Raw genomic sequence first — 16,780 nt, forward strand, 5'->3', positions numbered from 1 at the left:
CATCAGTGGAGAGACAATAACTATCCAGACATTATTTTACCAGGGGAGCTGCTGATGATAGCACTGCACTTCTGGGCAACAGGTGAGTTCCAGCCCATAGATACTGAGAAAAAAGATACACTGTATAACGCTATTCCTAACCAAGCTTTTACATGACTGAATGTTTTACAAGGGAATAGAGGGCATGTTTCATCATTAAAAAAAGTTAAACTGTCCTCCTGACTATGCTGGAACAACTTCAGGCTATTATTCTTGCTTTTCCATCAGTCATTAAGTGATGTCAGCAGTGCTGGCAGGTACATTTTGAATGTAAAAGGTTACAGATTACTAGCTACCCTGTGAAAATGTGTCAAGTGATCCACTTATTGTAACTATGTCATCCAAGTAATGTAATTATTACATTTTCTTAAGTTGGAATTAAGCCACTGCCTTGTAGAGGTATACTAATACTCTCTTACCTTAAATGATTGAGAAATGCAAAGATCTTAGTCCTCGCCCCATTACAACTGGTCTCGCTACCTACATTTGTAAGTATGTTTTTACCTATCTTGGGGTGAGGTGTTATGATATTAACACTATTTAGTATGACAAGGCAGGCTCCAGAACCTCTTTTTGACACAGCAGCTACCTGGAGTGTACCTTTTGCGCAAACCCTCCCCCATACCCATATCTGGCAGGACACGTGAAGTTCACATTTCACATGGGAAACTAAATATCACACTTTATTAACTCTTGCCTGAAACTCAGTGTCCCAATGTAAAACTCAGTGTCAATCCATAAAATGTCCACATTTTCTGATTTCCAAAAGTAATGTCCAATGCACTGCAGCAGATAAACAAATCACTAAATGACAGGTTTAATTAAATTGTCATGATCATGGTCAAGTTATCTTTATTTTGTTCATTTCATTTCATGTCTTGTGTTTCCTGTTTGTTTTACTTTGAAATCAGTAACCCCTGTCTCTGTTTCAGATGTGTTCCTGTCTGTCCTGCCCCGTCTTGTCACACCTGCCTCCTGACTGTTCATCCCCGCCTGTTTCCCATCACCCTCATACCTCTTGTATTTAACCTCATGTCTCTCACTGTCTTGTTGCCAGTTCGTTGTACCTCCTAGTCATGTTCCAGCATTCTTTTGTATTCATAGCCTTCTCGTATTGACCTTGATAGTTTTTTGACTCTGCTTTTCGCCTGACGTTTTGGATACCTCTGCCTGTGTTGATTGCCTTGCTGTGGACCGAACCTTGGACTGATTAAACCCTGATTTTTGCCTTTGAGGACTGGTCTCGTGTGTCCTGCATATGAGTTCCTCTTCGTTACTTGGTAATGACATGAATAGGTCTAAGGGTCACACATTCAGCTCAGTCTCAGCAACTGCAGTTTCTGTGGGTCCTCACACCATGCCTCTCTGACTGTCACTACACACACTGCGTGTTGCACCGTGCCAAACAAGCTGGCTGATGGCCAATAAGGTAGAAGAGTTCAGAATTTAGATTTATACTCCTACAACAAATCCTGTCTTCCTTCACTCACAGTCCACAATTGTCCCCTAAATGTGGGCCTGCTCTGTTTCCTGCTTGTCCAGTTATTAAGAAGCCACTTATTTTTATCACTTAAAAGCACAACACTGACCACAAAGCTCTATCTGGCTTGACACTCTGTTTGCACATTTGGTCCTTTTTTTAGGAGTGTACTCTGCAGGAGGTAACAAATATACAGCAGGCAAAAACCTGGCATCCACATAACATCTAAACCAACGTCTCCACCTCTCTAGATATACACCTCTCCATGCAAACTGAGAGTGCAAACACCAAATCATTACTCCTAATGGGACAATATCAGCCCATTCTCATTTTGAACCCACAATAACAAATAACAAACAAATAGCTCTGATCCGTCAGTGCTTTTGGTAAGTATGAAATGCCAAAAGGCACCTTTCGTGTGCACGTGGAATGCTGCCGGACAGCGTCAGCTGAGAGCAGGGCCGGACAGAACCGGTCACATTGTTATTACAGTATATAGTGGACGTCCAGATGCACTTGCCACGTCTGACTGATACGTACAAGACCTGTTGCATGAGTATGAAATGCATCAGGTCTGCATCAGGTTGTACTGCTGCCATAACCAATGCAATACAAGGAGCACGAGGGGTTTCCAGGGCAGACTTTGATCCGGGAGTCCGGTGTTCCTTTCCCATCTGAAGATGATGTTTTTTTCTACACTTTACCATCTGCCTCCTCTTCCCAAACCTAACTATCTGTGACTAGTCTAAACATAACCATCCCTACTGCTGTTGCCTAAACACAACCACGTGCACATCATCCCACCATGTGCATTTGGCATCCTGGAGCTTAAACATCACACGCAGAAGGATACCTAACTCATGCAGAAGTCCACTGAAAAAGCTGTAACGTGAGGAGCTAGGATGAGAACGTGTTGATAATTTACCTGCCCAACAATAGCTCACGACATCTGGACTCAAAAATCTTAAAATCCTAAAAAGCTTGTAAACATACCTGTATACCTTATAATTTGATTACTTTTTGATTTATTTCCTTGCAAATAGGCTATTGTATTTTACCTATAAACCTTTTACAGAAAATAATATGTTTGATTGTAACCTTTTTGTAACATTTTTTGTAAATACTGGATCAACACTGGATGCCAGATGTATATCGAAATTTTATTAAAAAAAAAAAGTGAATCCCGTTCTTGTCATGACAGATATAAAAGTTAAAGCCTCTGGGAACCCAAATCCCAAAGAAATTATCACACATTAGCCATATTTCCAAATCTGAAATATTGTCATTTTAGCTTTTTGTTTTTTTTCCTTCTTTTCTTCAGTTTCCTTAGGCTGTGTTGATTTGGGCTTGGTTATCTCTAGTCCATATTACATAATATGGATAAAGCCAATCAAAAGTCAGGTGTCATTTGATACTTGATACTTCTCCTGCTTCAGCTCCCCGCGCGCACAGGGCAGACTTGTTTCCCTCCAGGGCTGAAGTAACTTTGGGGTTAACTCCCTTCACTTTAACCAGCAACATGGTCTTGAGAAGCAGCAGCATTTATACCATGAGGTTGTTGCGTTATTTTTGACAACATACTTTAATAAACTAATTGTACGTGGAGGGGGAGAACACAAATAAGGTTAATACTGTCTTTTCAGGCATATTATTGTAGCAGGGTATAGTAATACTCTAGCAAGACTCCAGTGTTTTAAAAAACCCTTTTTATGCCTGTCGCAAGTTCCTAATGTGTTCCTTTGAGGTATTAAAAAGGTTTAACTTTTATTGTTAGAGTTTGTAGGTTAAATGTGGGAGAAGCGGTAGGAATAAGTTAGTATCACGATATGCTGATCAGTGTATCAGAATGCACTGTTGCAGCAACTAAGTTAGGGTTAAGGGGCGGGGCGGTATGTTTAGTGCATTTTAGTTTGGTTTTCTTGTATGTGGTATTATTCATGCTTTCATTGTTTCTACATGTGTGCTACTCTCATATTCAACATTCAGCTTGGTCAAGTGCCATGTCTTGTTATTCTGTGCTGCTAAACCACAGGCAGGGGGCACTCATTTTGTGGGTCAAGATGTTATCGGAACAACACCTGCCCAGGTCCCATAGTATTATTTTATGTTAAGCTCTAACATGTCAACAGCACAAAGCGGTGCTTTAAGATTTACTAGTTAGAATGTCTAAGGGCTGAATTCCTCTGCAAAATGTAACAAAGTGATCAGGCATTTAAATCAGTTAAACACTAAAATTGCTTTTCTGCAGGAAACCCAGCTCAAGCCATCAAAACACCTTAAACTTCTCAGAGGGTGGGTAGGCCAGCTTTACCACTCCTCATTCTCAAGTAAGGCCCGAGGAGCAGCAATTCTTGTTCACAAATCAGTCCCACTTTCTGTATCCCAGGTTGTATCTGACCCCAATGGGCTCTTTATTATCATTTTATTATTTATGGAAATAATTGGACTCTGGCAAATGTGTATGGCCCAAACTGGGACAATGAAACTTTTTTTTTTTCTTTTCCTAACTTAAATTCTTCTCAGCTCATTATTAGAGGTGACTTTAATTGTTGTCTCGACCCTTCATTAGACCGTTCATCTAACAAGCCCTCTGCTCAATCTAAATCCTCTAAAGCAGTTCAGTTGTTTATTGAGCAGTATGCCGTCTCAGATGTTGGGCGCTTTTTCAATCCTAGTGCAAAACAGTTTTCTTTCTTTTCTCTTGTCCATTGTACTTTCTCTCGCATTGATTTCTTTTTAATGGACAACAAATTACTGTCCTCTGTCTGCTCATGATCCCGCAGCCCTAGAGTAATATCAGACCATGCCACTGTCATAGATGATCTCACTCTCTGGTAGGTCCTTGTCACGATCCCCATGGCATTTTAATTCGCTATTACTGACTGACCCTGATTTTATTAAAACTATTAGCAATTGCATTGACCTATTCATTGTTAATCCAACTGTCTCTGCATCAACAATATGGGAGACATGCGAGGGCTACTTGCAGGGAGAAATATCTTATTCAGCTTACCAGAGGAAGATTAACACTGAAAAGAGTGTTTGTCTCTCTAAAGCTATATCAGAACTGCAGAAATGATGCGCAGATTCACCTGATGCAGATCTTTTTAAAGAATTACTCACAAAAAAGGCTGAATTTGACATCCTAGCTTTCAATCACTTTTAAAAACACAACATGAATATTAGGAGTTTGGAGATAAACAGACAGTCCTCTTCATCACAACATATAACACAAATGAATATCACATATGGAATAACTATTAGTGACTGTGAGCGTGTACGGTTGTCTGTCTGTATGTGTCGGCCCTGCGATAGTCTGGCGACCTGTCCAGGGTGTACCCCGCCTTCCGCCCAATGACAGCTGGGATTGGCTCCAGCCCCCCCGCGACCCTTACGAGGACAAGCGGTTACAGAAAATGACGGAATAACTATTGATCCTCAAACAATCAATGACCAATTTAGGGATTTTTATAGCTTGTTGTATGCTTCTGAGAGCCCATCTGATGAGACACAATATGAACATTTTTTTAGGTCCCTAAATATCCCCTCTATTAATCCTGAAACTTCCTCTAGGTTGGATGAACCCTTCACAGTTGGTGAAATTAAGCTTTATTGTTGATGCAGAATGTGAAATGTCCGGGTCTTGATGATTTCCCTGTTGAATTTTGGAAAACATTGGCTGAGAAACTATCACCATTGTTGCTTAACATGTTTAACGAATCGTTGCATCTTGGCATACTCCCCCCTATGTTACGTCAGGCTATAATCTCTCTTATATCATAAAAGGAAAAAGATCCCCTTTTTTGTAGTAACTATTGTCCTATTTCTTTGCTTTGTGTGGATGTCAAGCTATTTGCTAAGATGCTCGCATGGCATTTGGAGTCTGTCCTGCCAACTTTTATTTCCACAGACCAAACAGGGTTTGTTAAGGACAGACACTCTTTTCACAACATTAGACGCTTTTTAGATATATTCACCCACATCTTCTGACTCCCCTGAATTGGTTATTTCAATGGATCCCCAGAAGGCATTTGACCGCGTGGAGTGGCCCTACTTTTTTTCACATTAAAGCAATTTAGATTTGGTAACAAATTTAATTCATGGATTAAGCTCTTGTACTTTTCCCTCCTAGCTTGCGTCCATACAAACAATTATTATTACAACTATTTTCCTCTCAAACGTGGAACACGGCAGGGTTGTCCACTGTCTCCACTGCTTTTTGCCATTGCCATCGAACCATTAGCAGTGGCCTGCAGGTCCAGTCAGATACTGGGCTTTTTTACATAAATGGGCTTTGAACATAAATTGAACATAAATTGGCCCTGTATGCTAATGACCATTTGCTGTTCACCTCTGACCCAGACGGTTGTATTACTCCAGTGCTAGCTCTGTTGAATGAATTTGGGCAAATTTCTGGATATAAATTCAATTTTGATAAAAGTGTGCTTATGCCAGTTAATGCTACAGCCACAACCTACCCCTTCTCAAAATTACCTTTTAAGACATCTTGGGATAGTTTTAAGTATCTGGGCATCTGTGTAACCAGGAACTATTCAGATCTGTTTAAATACAATTTTTCTTCCTTGCTTGGCCGACTAACTCAGGACTTCTATCGCTTCTATTGTCTCTCATACCTCTTTCTCTTGCTGGTGGGTTTAACTTTATAAAAATGAACGTTTTTCCCGAACTCCTGTACCTCTTTCAATGTATTCCTGTCTTCATCCCCCAAAAAAATGTTCACATCCCTCGATAGCTCTGTCTCTCAGTTTATATGGAAAGGAAGAGTTACCAGAACTCGCAAAACAATTTTAGAAAAAAACAAAGAGTTGGGTGGGTTAGCCTTACCTAAGTTTTTATTTTATTATTGGGCTGCAAATATTTAACTATACTGTACTGGCGTGGCACAGTAAATCAGCCCCCATCGTGGCTGCCGATCGAAGAGGTGTCATGCAGTTCTTCCTCCCTTGTGTCCCTTTTGTGTCTCCCCCTGACACTAGAATCATCAAAACACTCCAGTAATATTAGAGTCCAAAACTGTCTCAAGATCTGGTGTCAACTCAAATGTCACTTTGGTTTCCAGGCAACACCCCTCCTATCCCCTGTACATTTTAATCCTCTGTTTCCTCCTTCTATTACTGATGGAGCTTTTGCAACATGGGAAGAGCATGGGATTGTCTCTGTGGGGCATCTGTACACCTTTGCATCTTTTGATCAGTTAATTCATGTCTTAAGATTTTACTCGTAAACCTTTCCCTGGTTTCCCTGCTATACCTTCTTCTCCCTCTGTTGATGGTATATTTAATATTAATCCCAAACTCAAAGGTACCATTTCCAAGTTGTACAACATTTTTCTCACGTGCCTACCCTCGGACTCTGACAGTCTACATAGTACTTGGTCCAGTGATCTAAATATAGAGATAGACACTGAGGTTTGGCAGTCAATTTTAAAAAGGATCCACACATCATCCATGTGTGCGCGTCACAGGGTTTTGCAGTGTAAAGTAGTTCCCGGCACCAATCCAAACAGTGATAAATGTCATCTAGGTCCGGCTAATCCATATCCATGTTTTGGACATGTCTTGCCCTGTCTTCATTTAGGAAATCTGTTTTCGACTCTCTTTCGTCCATTATATCTGCCAACATTCACCAGCATTTCTCACATTGCTAGCAAGGCATGTCATTCTGATGCACTGGAAGAATGCATAAAAAAAAACAATATACTATAATACGACGTTTGCTGATGATTTTTGACGTCATACCATGCTATGATGTTTTTGTATGTTTTTCGACAACATATTATAATAGAATGTTATCATATTATACTACGACATTTGTTGATGATACTATGTTTTTTAATTAGTTTTGATGAGTAACTATATAATGACATTTTTGCATGATTTTTGACATCATACGTTACTATAATGTTTTTGCGTGGATGGTGACAACATACTTTACTATGATGTTTTTTTCTGATGATGTTTGACGACTTACTGTACTATACTTTGTTGCGTGGTTGTTGACGACATACTATTCCATGATGATTTTGTGCGATTTTTGATGACATACTATACCATGATGTTTAAGCATGATTTTTGAGCACATAGTATACTATGTTTTATGTGTTTTTGCGTCATTTTTGATGACATACCATACTATAACGCTTTTGCCTGTTTTTACATGACATACTATATACTATGACGTTTTTTGATGATATTTTGTGACATACTATACTATTACATTTTTGCATGATTTTTGACGAGATCCTATACTATGACATATTTTCATGATTTTTGACAACAAATTATAGTCAAGTCAAGTCAATTTTATTTATAAAGCCCATTTTCACAAAACCCGGTTTGCCTCAGAGGGCTTTATACAGTGTACCACATCCCTCTGCCCTTAGACCCTCACATCACCTCAGGAAGAGAGACAGAGGATGACGAGAGATCGCTTTTCCAGGACAGACAGACAAGCAATAGAAATAACAGTTGAAATACAATCATGACAAAAAGCAAAGAGAAAGAGAGAGGGAAAGAGAGAGGGAGAGAGGAGGAGAGATGCTCAGCAATAATGGAAACAGATGCATTTCATATTACATTAACGACAGGTGTGAAATTACTAAATTCACTCTATGATGATATTGTGGGTGTTGATAAGAGTCCCATGCATATATTGATAGTGGAGGTGTTGCTCATAATAAAGGCAGTAAAGGGTTGTGTCAAGCACAATTGCGGCATCGGTGCAACCAGGACCCACAACACAGGAGTAGCTTTAGGCAGGACCACAGCAGTGACAAAACCAAGGCCACAGGGGGCGAGCTGGGGGTACACAATCAGTGCAGCCACAGCACGACCAAAGGCAGGATCACAGCACTAGCACAGCTTTCATCACGATCAGGCACAGCCAAGATTGCTGCCAGGATCCGGGAAAACTAGGAGACGAGGGAGCAGGAATGCTCCGGAGAGGCAACAGAGTTAGCGTAATGCAGTGAGTGTAAAGTAGTGAACGTTTTCAGATGGAGGGAGAAAGAGAAGGAAAAAGAGCTCAGTGTATCAGTTCAACTAAAACACAAGAAAATTGTGCTCCAGAAAAGGATAAGTGTTCAATGAAGAACCTAGGGTCACTAATCAGCAATTATGACTTAAGTATACAGGCCAGAGAGCAACAATAGAAAAGAAAGAAAGAAAGAAAGAGGAGGCAAAGCCAGAAAGGAAGAGGAAAGAAGAAAGGAAGAGGAGGCAGAGCCAGGGTGGCAGGTCTGAACTGACTAAAAACCACCCCTGCTGGATCAGGCTGAAAGCTCTGCCACCTCCTCCCCGTCACATGGAAGGGGATTTCAACTAAACACAAGAAACTTGTGCTCCAGAAAAGAATAAGCACTCACTAAAGAAACTGTGGTCACTAATCAGATATCATGGCTTAAATATAAAGGTCAGAGAGCAGTGATGACTAACAAGTCCCCCGGCAGATAAAACCTATATCAACCTAACCAAGGGCTGGTCCAGGCAACCTGAGCCAGCCCTAATTATAAGATTATTATTTAATATTTATCATTTATCATTTATTTATCAAAGAGGAAGGAAGTCACCCTTAAAAGTGGAAACAGTGTCTGCCTCCTGTACCGAAACTGGGAGATGGTTCCATAAAAGAGGAACGTGGTAGCTGAAGGCTCTGGCTCCCATCCTATTTTTGGAGATTTTGGGAACCATAAGTAACCCTGCGTTACTTATGGCAGTGATCCTGAGGGTTGGTAAGGAACTATGAGCTGCAACAGATAGGATGGAGCCTGATCATGTAGAGCTTTGTATGTAAGGAGGAGGTTTTTAAACTCAGTCCTGGATTTTACAGGGAGCCAGTGCAAAGAAGCTAAAACAGGAGAAATATGATCCCTTTTCTTGGTTCCGGTTAGAACACATGCAGCAGCATTCTGCACCAGTTTGAGAGACCTAAGAGATTTATTGGGGCAACCGAATAATAGGGAGTTACAGTAATCCAGCCTAGAGGTGACAAATGCATGTACTAATTTTTCAGCATTTGTCTGGGATAGGATATGTCTAATTTTTACAATGTTATGCAAGTGAAAGAAAACAGTCCTAGAGGTTTGTTTTATATGGAAGGCAAACATAAATCTTGATCAAATAAAACTCCAAGGTTCCTTACAGTTGTGCTAGAGGCCAAGGTAATGCCATCTAGAGATATTACATTCTTAGAAAAGAAGTTTCTGAGGTGTTTGGGGCCAAGAACAATAACTTCAGTTCTGAATTCAACATCAAGACATTACAGTTCATCCAGGCTTTTATGTCCTTAAGACATGATTGAATTCTATATAACTAATCAGTTTCATCTGGTTTCATAGACATAGATATAGTTGCGTATCATCAGCATAACAGTGAAAAGAGTGTTTTCTAATTATGTTGGCTAGGGGAAGCATATATAAAGTAATATGGATTGGTCCAAGCACAGAACCTTGTGGCACCCCGAAGATTTTGACTACATACCATGCGATGGCGATTTTGTGGGATTTTTGACGACATACTATACTATGACGTTTTTGTGTGATGTTTGATGACATATTATTCTATGATGTTTTTGATGATTTTTGAAGACATACTAGACTATGAGGTTTTTGCATGATTTTTGATGAAATACTTTATCATGAACTTTTTCCATGGTTGTTGACGACATACTCTGCTATGACAATTTTGTGTGAATTCTGACGACATGCTATACTACTACGTTTTTGCATGGATGTTGACTACATGCTATACTTTGGCGTGTTTTGATGATTTTTGACAACATACTACGCTATGAGGTTTTTTGAAAATTTTTGACTACAAACTATATTGTGAGGTTTTTGCATTATTTTTCACGACATACCTTTCTATGATGTTTTTGCGTGGTTTTTGACGTCATACTATACTATGTCATTGTTGTGTGGTTTTTTGACAACATAGCATATTATGAGGTTTTTGCATGATTTTTTTTTACAACAAACCATACCATGGCGTTTTTTGATTATTTGTGATGAATTACTATTCGATAACATTATTGCGTGATTTTTGGCGACATACTTAAGTATAATGTTTTTGTGTGGATTTTGACTATATACTTTACTATGATGTTTTTTGCTGATTTTTAATGGCTTACTTTACTACTACCTTGTTGAGTAGTTGTTGACGCTCTATGACGATTTTGCGTGATTCTTGACCACATACTATACTATGATATTTTTTGATGATTTTTGACAACCTACCATACTATCATGTTTTTGCATGATTTTTGACGACATGCTATACTATGATGTTTTTTAATGATATTGGATGACATAACATAGTATGACGTTTTTGCATGATTTTTGACAGCATACTATACCATGAGGTTTTCACATGATTTTTGACGACATAAAAGACTGACGTTTTTGCGTAGTTTTTGATGAAATACTATATCATGACCTTTTTGCATGGTTGTTGACTACCTACCTACCTATGCTATAACAATTTTGCGTGATTTTTGACAACATACTATAGTGTTTTTGCGTGATTATTGATGACATGCTATATTATGACTTTTTTTGACATTTGACAAAAGACCATAATATGAAGTTTTTGCATGATTTTTGATGACATACTGTACTATGACGTTTTTGCATGATCTTTGATGGCATGCTATACCATGACATTTTTTGATGATATTTGACAACCTGCCATAGTACGATGTTTATGCATGATATTTGATGATATAAAATTCAATGATGTTTTTGTGTGATTTTCTTTTTCTCCCAAATCTGTTTATTGAATTTTTCAAATAAGACAGTTAAGGACAGTAAAAAAGGAAAGTAATAACTGGTCAATCTAAAGAAGACTACTACTACTACTATGACTAATGATAATGTTTTTGCAGGATTTTTGACAACATGCTACACTGTGATGTTTTTTTTGATGATTTGTGACGACAACGACTGATGTTTAAGTGTGATTTTTGAAAACATACAGTACTATGAGGTTTTGGTATGATTTTTGATGACATACCATACTATCACATTTTTGTGTGATTTCCGACATCATACAATAACATTTTTGTGTGATTTTTGATGACATGCTATATTACAACATTTTTTGATTATATTTGATAACGTACCATAGTATGATGTTTTTGCATGATTTTTGACGACATACTAGACTATGACGTTTTTGCGTGATTTTTGTCACAATACTATACTATGATGTTTTTTGTTGATTTTTGACGCCATACTATACTATGACATTTTTGCCTGATTTTTGATGATATGCTATACCATCATGTTTTTTGATGATATTTGACGACATACCATAGTATGACGTCTTTGATGATATTTGGTGACAAACTATTCAATGACATTTTTACGTGAATGTTGACTAAATACTATACTATGATTATTTTGCATGATGTGTGACGACATACCATACTATGACCTTTTTTGCTGATTTTTTTACAGCATACCATACTATCACATTTGTTTTGACAACGTACTATAACGTTTTTTGATTTTTGATGACATGCTATATTATGACTTTTTTTATGACATTTGACGACCTACCTTGGTATGACCTTTTTGCATGATTTTTGATGACATACAATACCATAATGATTGACGTATTAAAATATAATGACATATTATACTACGACATTTTTTGATGATTGTTGACAACATACTATACTATGACATTTTCGTGTTATTTTTTGACAGCATACTATACTATGTTGTTTTTGCGTGATTTTTGACAACACAGCATTCTATGAGGTTCTTGCGGGATTTTTGACGACACACTATACCTTCAAGTTTTTGATGATTTTTGACGACACACTATACCATGACATTTTTGTGTGATGTTTGACGTCACACTATACCATGACATTTTTGTGTGATTTTTGATGACATATTATACTGTGTTTTTGTGTGAATTTTGAAGTTAAAAATCATCAAAATACGTCATAATGTAGTACGTTGTCAAAAATCATGCAAAAACGTCACAGTATAGCATGTCTTCAAAAATCACACAAAAAACGTCATAGTATAGCATGTCATTAAAAACCAGATAAAAACATCATAGTACAGTATGATGTCAAAAACCAAGCAAAAATGTCATAGTAAGGTATGTTGTAAAAAATTCATCAAAAACATCATACTATAGTATGTCATCACAAACCATGCAAAAACATCATTCACATCATCATGTATAGTATGTTGTCAAAAACAACGCAAAAGCGTCACAGTATAGTATGTCGACAAAAATCATTAAAAAATTGCATAGGATAGTGTGATGTCAAAACTCACACAAAAACATCATAGTATAGTATTTTGCCAAAATCATCAAATTACATCATGGTGTAGTATGTATGTCAAAAATCACACAAAAACGTCATATCGTCAATGACATATTACAGTATGTCACCACAAATCATGAAAAAATATCATAGTATTGTATGTCTTCAAAAATCATACGAAAATGTAATTGTATAGTACGTTGTCTAAAATTATGCAAAAACGTCATAGTGTAGTATGGCATCAAAAATCATCAAAACATGTCATGGTAAAATATGTTGTCAAAAATCATGCAGAAATATCAGAGTATGGTATGTCATCAAAAATCATGGAACAACTTCATAGTATAGTATGTCGTCAAAAATCACGCAACAACTTCACATCATAGTATAATATGTCTTCAAAAGTCACGCAAAATTGTTAAAGAATAGTCTGTCGTCAAAAATCACACAAAAATGTCATAGTACAGTCTGTTGTCAAAAATCACACAAAAGCGTCACAGAATAGTATGTTGTCAAAATTCAAGTGAAGCCAACTTAAGATTCAACAAAGGATTAACTTATGATCACTAACAGGCTGGTCAGGTTCAAGCCACGCACAAAGTTCTATCCATTTCTTGGTGACAGTTTCCAGAGTCTTGCCTACCTGTTCCACACAGGGTACACCCTGGCTGAAATCCTCCCAGAGTCCTGCAGTGTGATCCACACTGTCCTGAAAGATGACTTCTTTAAGGGAAGTTCTTTCAATTTGAAATCATAGTATATACAATGCAGTCCATAACTAACATTTAGGTCAGTGACACATTTTCTGTTGTCTTGGCTGTTTTTGTTTTATGACCACTCATTTATTTGTGACTTATGCAACTGTAATAAAATCAGCTTTGAATAACATTGAAAACACTTGTAGGTTTTCAATCAGTGAAGCCTTAGATCGACGCTCTTACGTCCTCTTAAAAAAATCTGTACTAGACGGGTACTTTGTTTTTGTTTGTTTTTAATTTATTTTATTTGCTTTAATTTCCGAATATGTTGTCTAACCTTTTTTATCATTACATTGTGTTTTATATTGTAATGCTTATGACACGTGACTCACAGTTAGCCCCGTCCTTCCGATGAGCTGATTGGGTCGATGACAACGTTTCTGTGTTCTGATTGGCTCACAGTTACACCACACAGTTCCGCAAATCCCGTCTGTTTGTGTTTTGACGTTTTTGTGGAGAGCCACCAGTCCCTAGACCACCACACCATCCACAAACAAGGACACAATCATCGTTCTACACACAGGTTCGTAACTATAACCGCTTGAAAATAATGTCTTACTGAAACGTGACAGTTGCAACTCGTGCTTCAAGGCTTCAGCTGTGGTTTTGTCACCACAGGAAAGTGTTGTCAGTTAACGTTCATGCTAATGCTAGCCGAGTTAGCTGCGGGCTCTTATCTCCAGTAGAAGTTAAGCGTTAGCCAGTAGCTGTATTGTGTGAACAGTTGTCACAAATGCTGCGGTATCGGCTCGCTCGTTGCCATTGCTGCAAGCTAGCTGAATAATGTTGTGGACATTTAACCGAGGATGTGACAGCCGAGCCTCTCAGTGCGGTTCAGTAGAGAAGCTCATCTGTTTGTCCCTCCATGCAGACACTGGTCTCTGCATGAAGTCTGTGTCTGCTGTTGTCATAGTTGTGTAAGCATCAGACCAGTGCGATATTGACGTCTTCAGAGTCCATACACATAGCCTGCGGTGGACTTAAGCCCTGATATGCACAGTTAAAAAGGGAAATACTGAAATTCTTCTGTAGCAGATGACAAAGGAATATTGCTTTACCAAGTTTCTTTAAAACTGGTTGATTTCGGCTGGTCAGTTATATTTGAGGTCAAGGAGTAGGGTAAATCTGAGTAGTTATCGTAATCGGTCATATTAGCTCCTCCTGTATTCTGATGGCACAGCAGCATATCCCTGATTTAAAGTTTTGATTTGGTTGATGGGCCATTTCCAAAATCTGCATCCATCTATCATCCACTGGCTTGAGTTCATGTTGTCAGCAGACTTTAGTGTCAGTGTCGGCAGCTCAGACATCCAGGGAGGCTCAAAGTAAAACAGTTGTTCCTGAACAGTGAAAGGAGGGATGCACAATATTAACGGCATGTTATCAGTTTCAGCAGACATTGGCTTTGAAGTGAAATATCAGAATTGGCTAACATGCTGATTTCTGCAGATATGATGAACAAATATAGATTCTTTTTTCAAATGACAAAGTGAACTTGTACAAATCATCAATCCTAAATTGAAGTATTTCTTTTATTTTTATCTGCACAGTGAATAAATATTACATACACTGAAGAGCATTGCATTTCATGACTCTATCTGGTGGTGGGCCATCATGATAAGAATATGCATAATATGATGATAATTCCACTACTGGAAAGACTTGATTACCCCTTAAATCAGGTGGAGGGAAAAAATGAAACATATCATTAGTAGTTTTCAGCCAAATGAGTTGTTTGTCCTGCATCTTGCATTATTTGTCCTCTTGTTTAAATTTGATGCTAACTCTACCCTAGTTTCATCTCACCTATGCTCACTAGGACTGTTTGGCTCTCTGTTGTTGTATTGCCTTCTATTATTTCTCTTTGTGAACTCTGTTTCTAAAGGTGCTACATAAATAAAATGTATTATGTTATTTATTATTATATATCGGTATATTAGAGATCAGCAAAATATCCAATATTGTGCATCCCTTGTTTCATCATTTGATGTAGGTGCCTCCCAATCCTGACTGTGTTGCAGCAGTGCAGGCAGGTCTCATGGTTAGGAGTAGACCTTTGAGCTGATCCTGAACATGCTGATGGGATTCTGTTTCACAGCTAACCTCAGGGCATCTCAGGGTGCTCCTGTACGAGCTGGAGGATGTGAAAGGGCAAGGCTGACCTCAGCCACACGATGTAAGACGCTCATTTCACTCGCCTTTGATACTCAAAGCTCATGACAAACTAAAGGTTGGAACATACGTAGTTTTAACGAAAACACTGCAGGCTAACTGATCAGGTTTGACTTTTTCCTCACAAGCCTGATCCAACATCTGCATGGCTGCAGTCGCTGCACCCATGCTTACTGTTTACCTCCCTTCACCTAAAAATACCATTAGGGATAGTAGATTTTGTTGGCCAGACTGAGAGGTAAGACTCTGCTGATGATGCTTGGTGGTATATTTTAACATCATTTGAAGATTACTCCTAAGAATTATGTTTTGAGTGGAGTTTGGTGTTAATCATTGTAGTTTTTGACTGTTTTCAAATGTAGTTTAACTAATACAGACTAAAATCCAGGAAACACTCTGGATTCATAAAGCATTGTACGCTCTGTGTTGTTCACTCGTATTCTCGAATTAGAATGACTTTGTGGAAGAATGGGGTAAAACCTACAAAAGCATCCTACAATCATTATGCATACTACAAAAAAACCCATATGGACAATGTTGGATATCAGTAACACATTGACAACATGTTTCAAAGTCCCATGCATTGAAAATCATGGATCTGGTGGAATTTAAGACTGCACAAATAATATACAAAGCACGAAATAATCTATTTCTGGGGATAATACACAAAAAAGTTATTGGTCAGAGAAGAAGGTTATAACTTAATGTTGTTAAAAAAATTACTTCCACCAACCTTAAAAGTATATGTACATCTATTTTTGTGGTGTGCTTTTTGTAATAGATGAGAAAAAAAATATTTTTGCATGGTACAGAAATAAGGAAGGGGAATGTAAAGCATGCTCATAGTGATATTATTGTTTTTGGAATTCATTTTATTTTTTGGGTAGTGTTGTTGATAACATATTAAAGGAAAATATCAAAATAAGACAGAAGAGTGTAGGTTTATAAAAATCCAATACAGTGAAGATACACTTTTAGTAAAGCATCTTTTTTGTTAGACAAAAAAAAAAAAAAAAAATTCAAACTG

At 37.9% G+C, this 16,780-nt stretch overlaps 1 protein-coding gene across 4 annotated transcripts in view; it reads left to right on the forward strand.

The window, feature by feature from the left end:
• Positions 1–13,982: 13,982 nt before the first annotated feature.
• Positions 13,983–16,780, forward strand: part of bcas3 (BCAS3 microtubule associated cell migration factor) — a 479,979-nt gene continuing 477,181 nt past the window's right edge. For 3 of the 4 annotated variants that reach the window (XM_088079374.1, XM_088079375.1, XM_088079376.1), the window contains exon 1: positions 13,983–14,104. The gene's annotated coding sequence lies outside the window, so the exon portion shown is untranslated. The remainder of the gene's footprint in view (positions 14,105–16,780) is intronic. The other variant, XM_088079377.1, reaches the window with a different exon arrangement.

The sequence above is a fragment of the Plectropomus leopardus genome, chromosome 6, assembly GCF_026936395.1.
Source record: "Plectropomus leopardus strain MGB_pleo_1.0 chromosome 6, ASM2693639v1, whole genome shotgun sequence".
NCBI lineage: Eukaryota > Metazoa > Chordata > Actinopteri > Perciformes > Serranidae > Plectropomus > Plectropomus leopardus.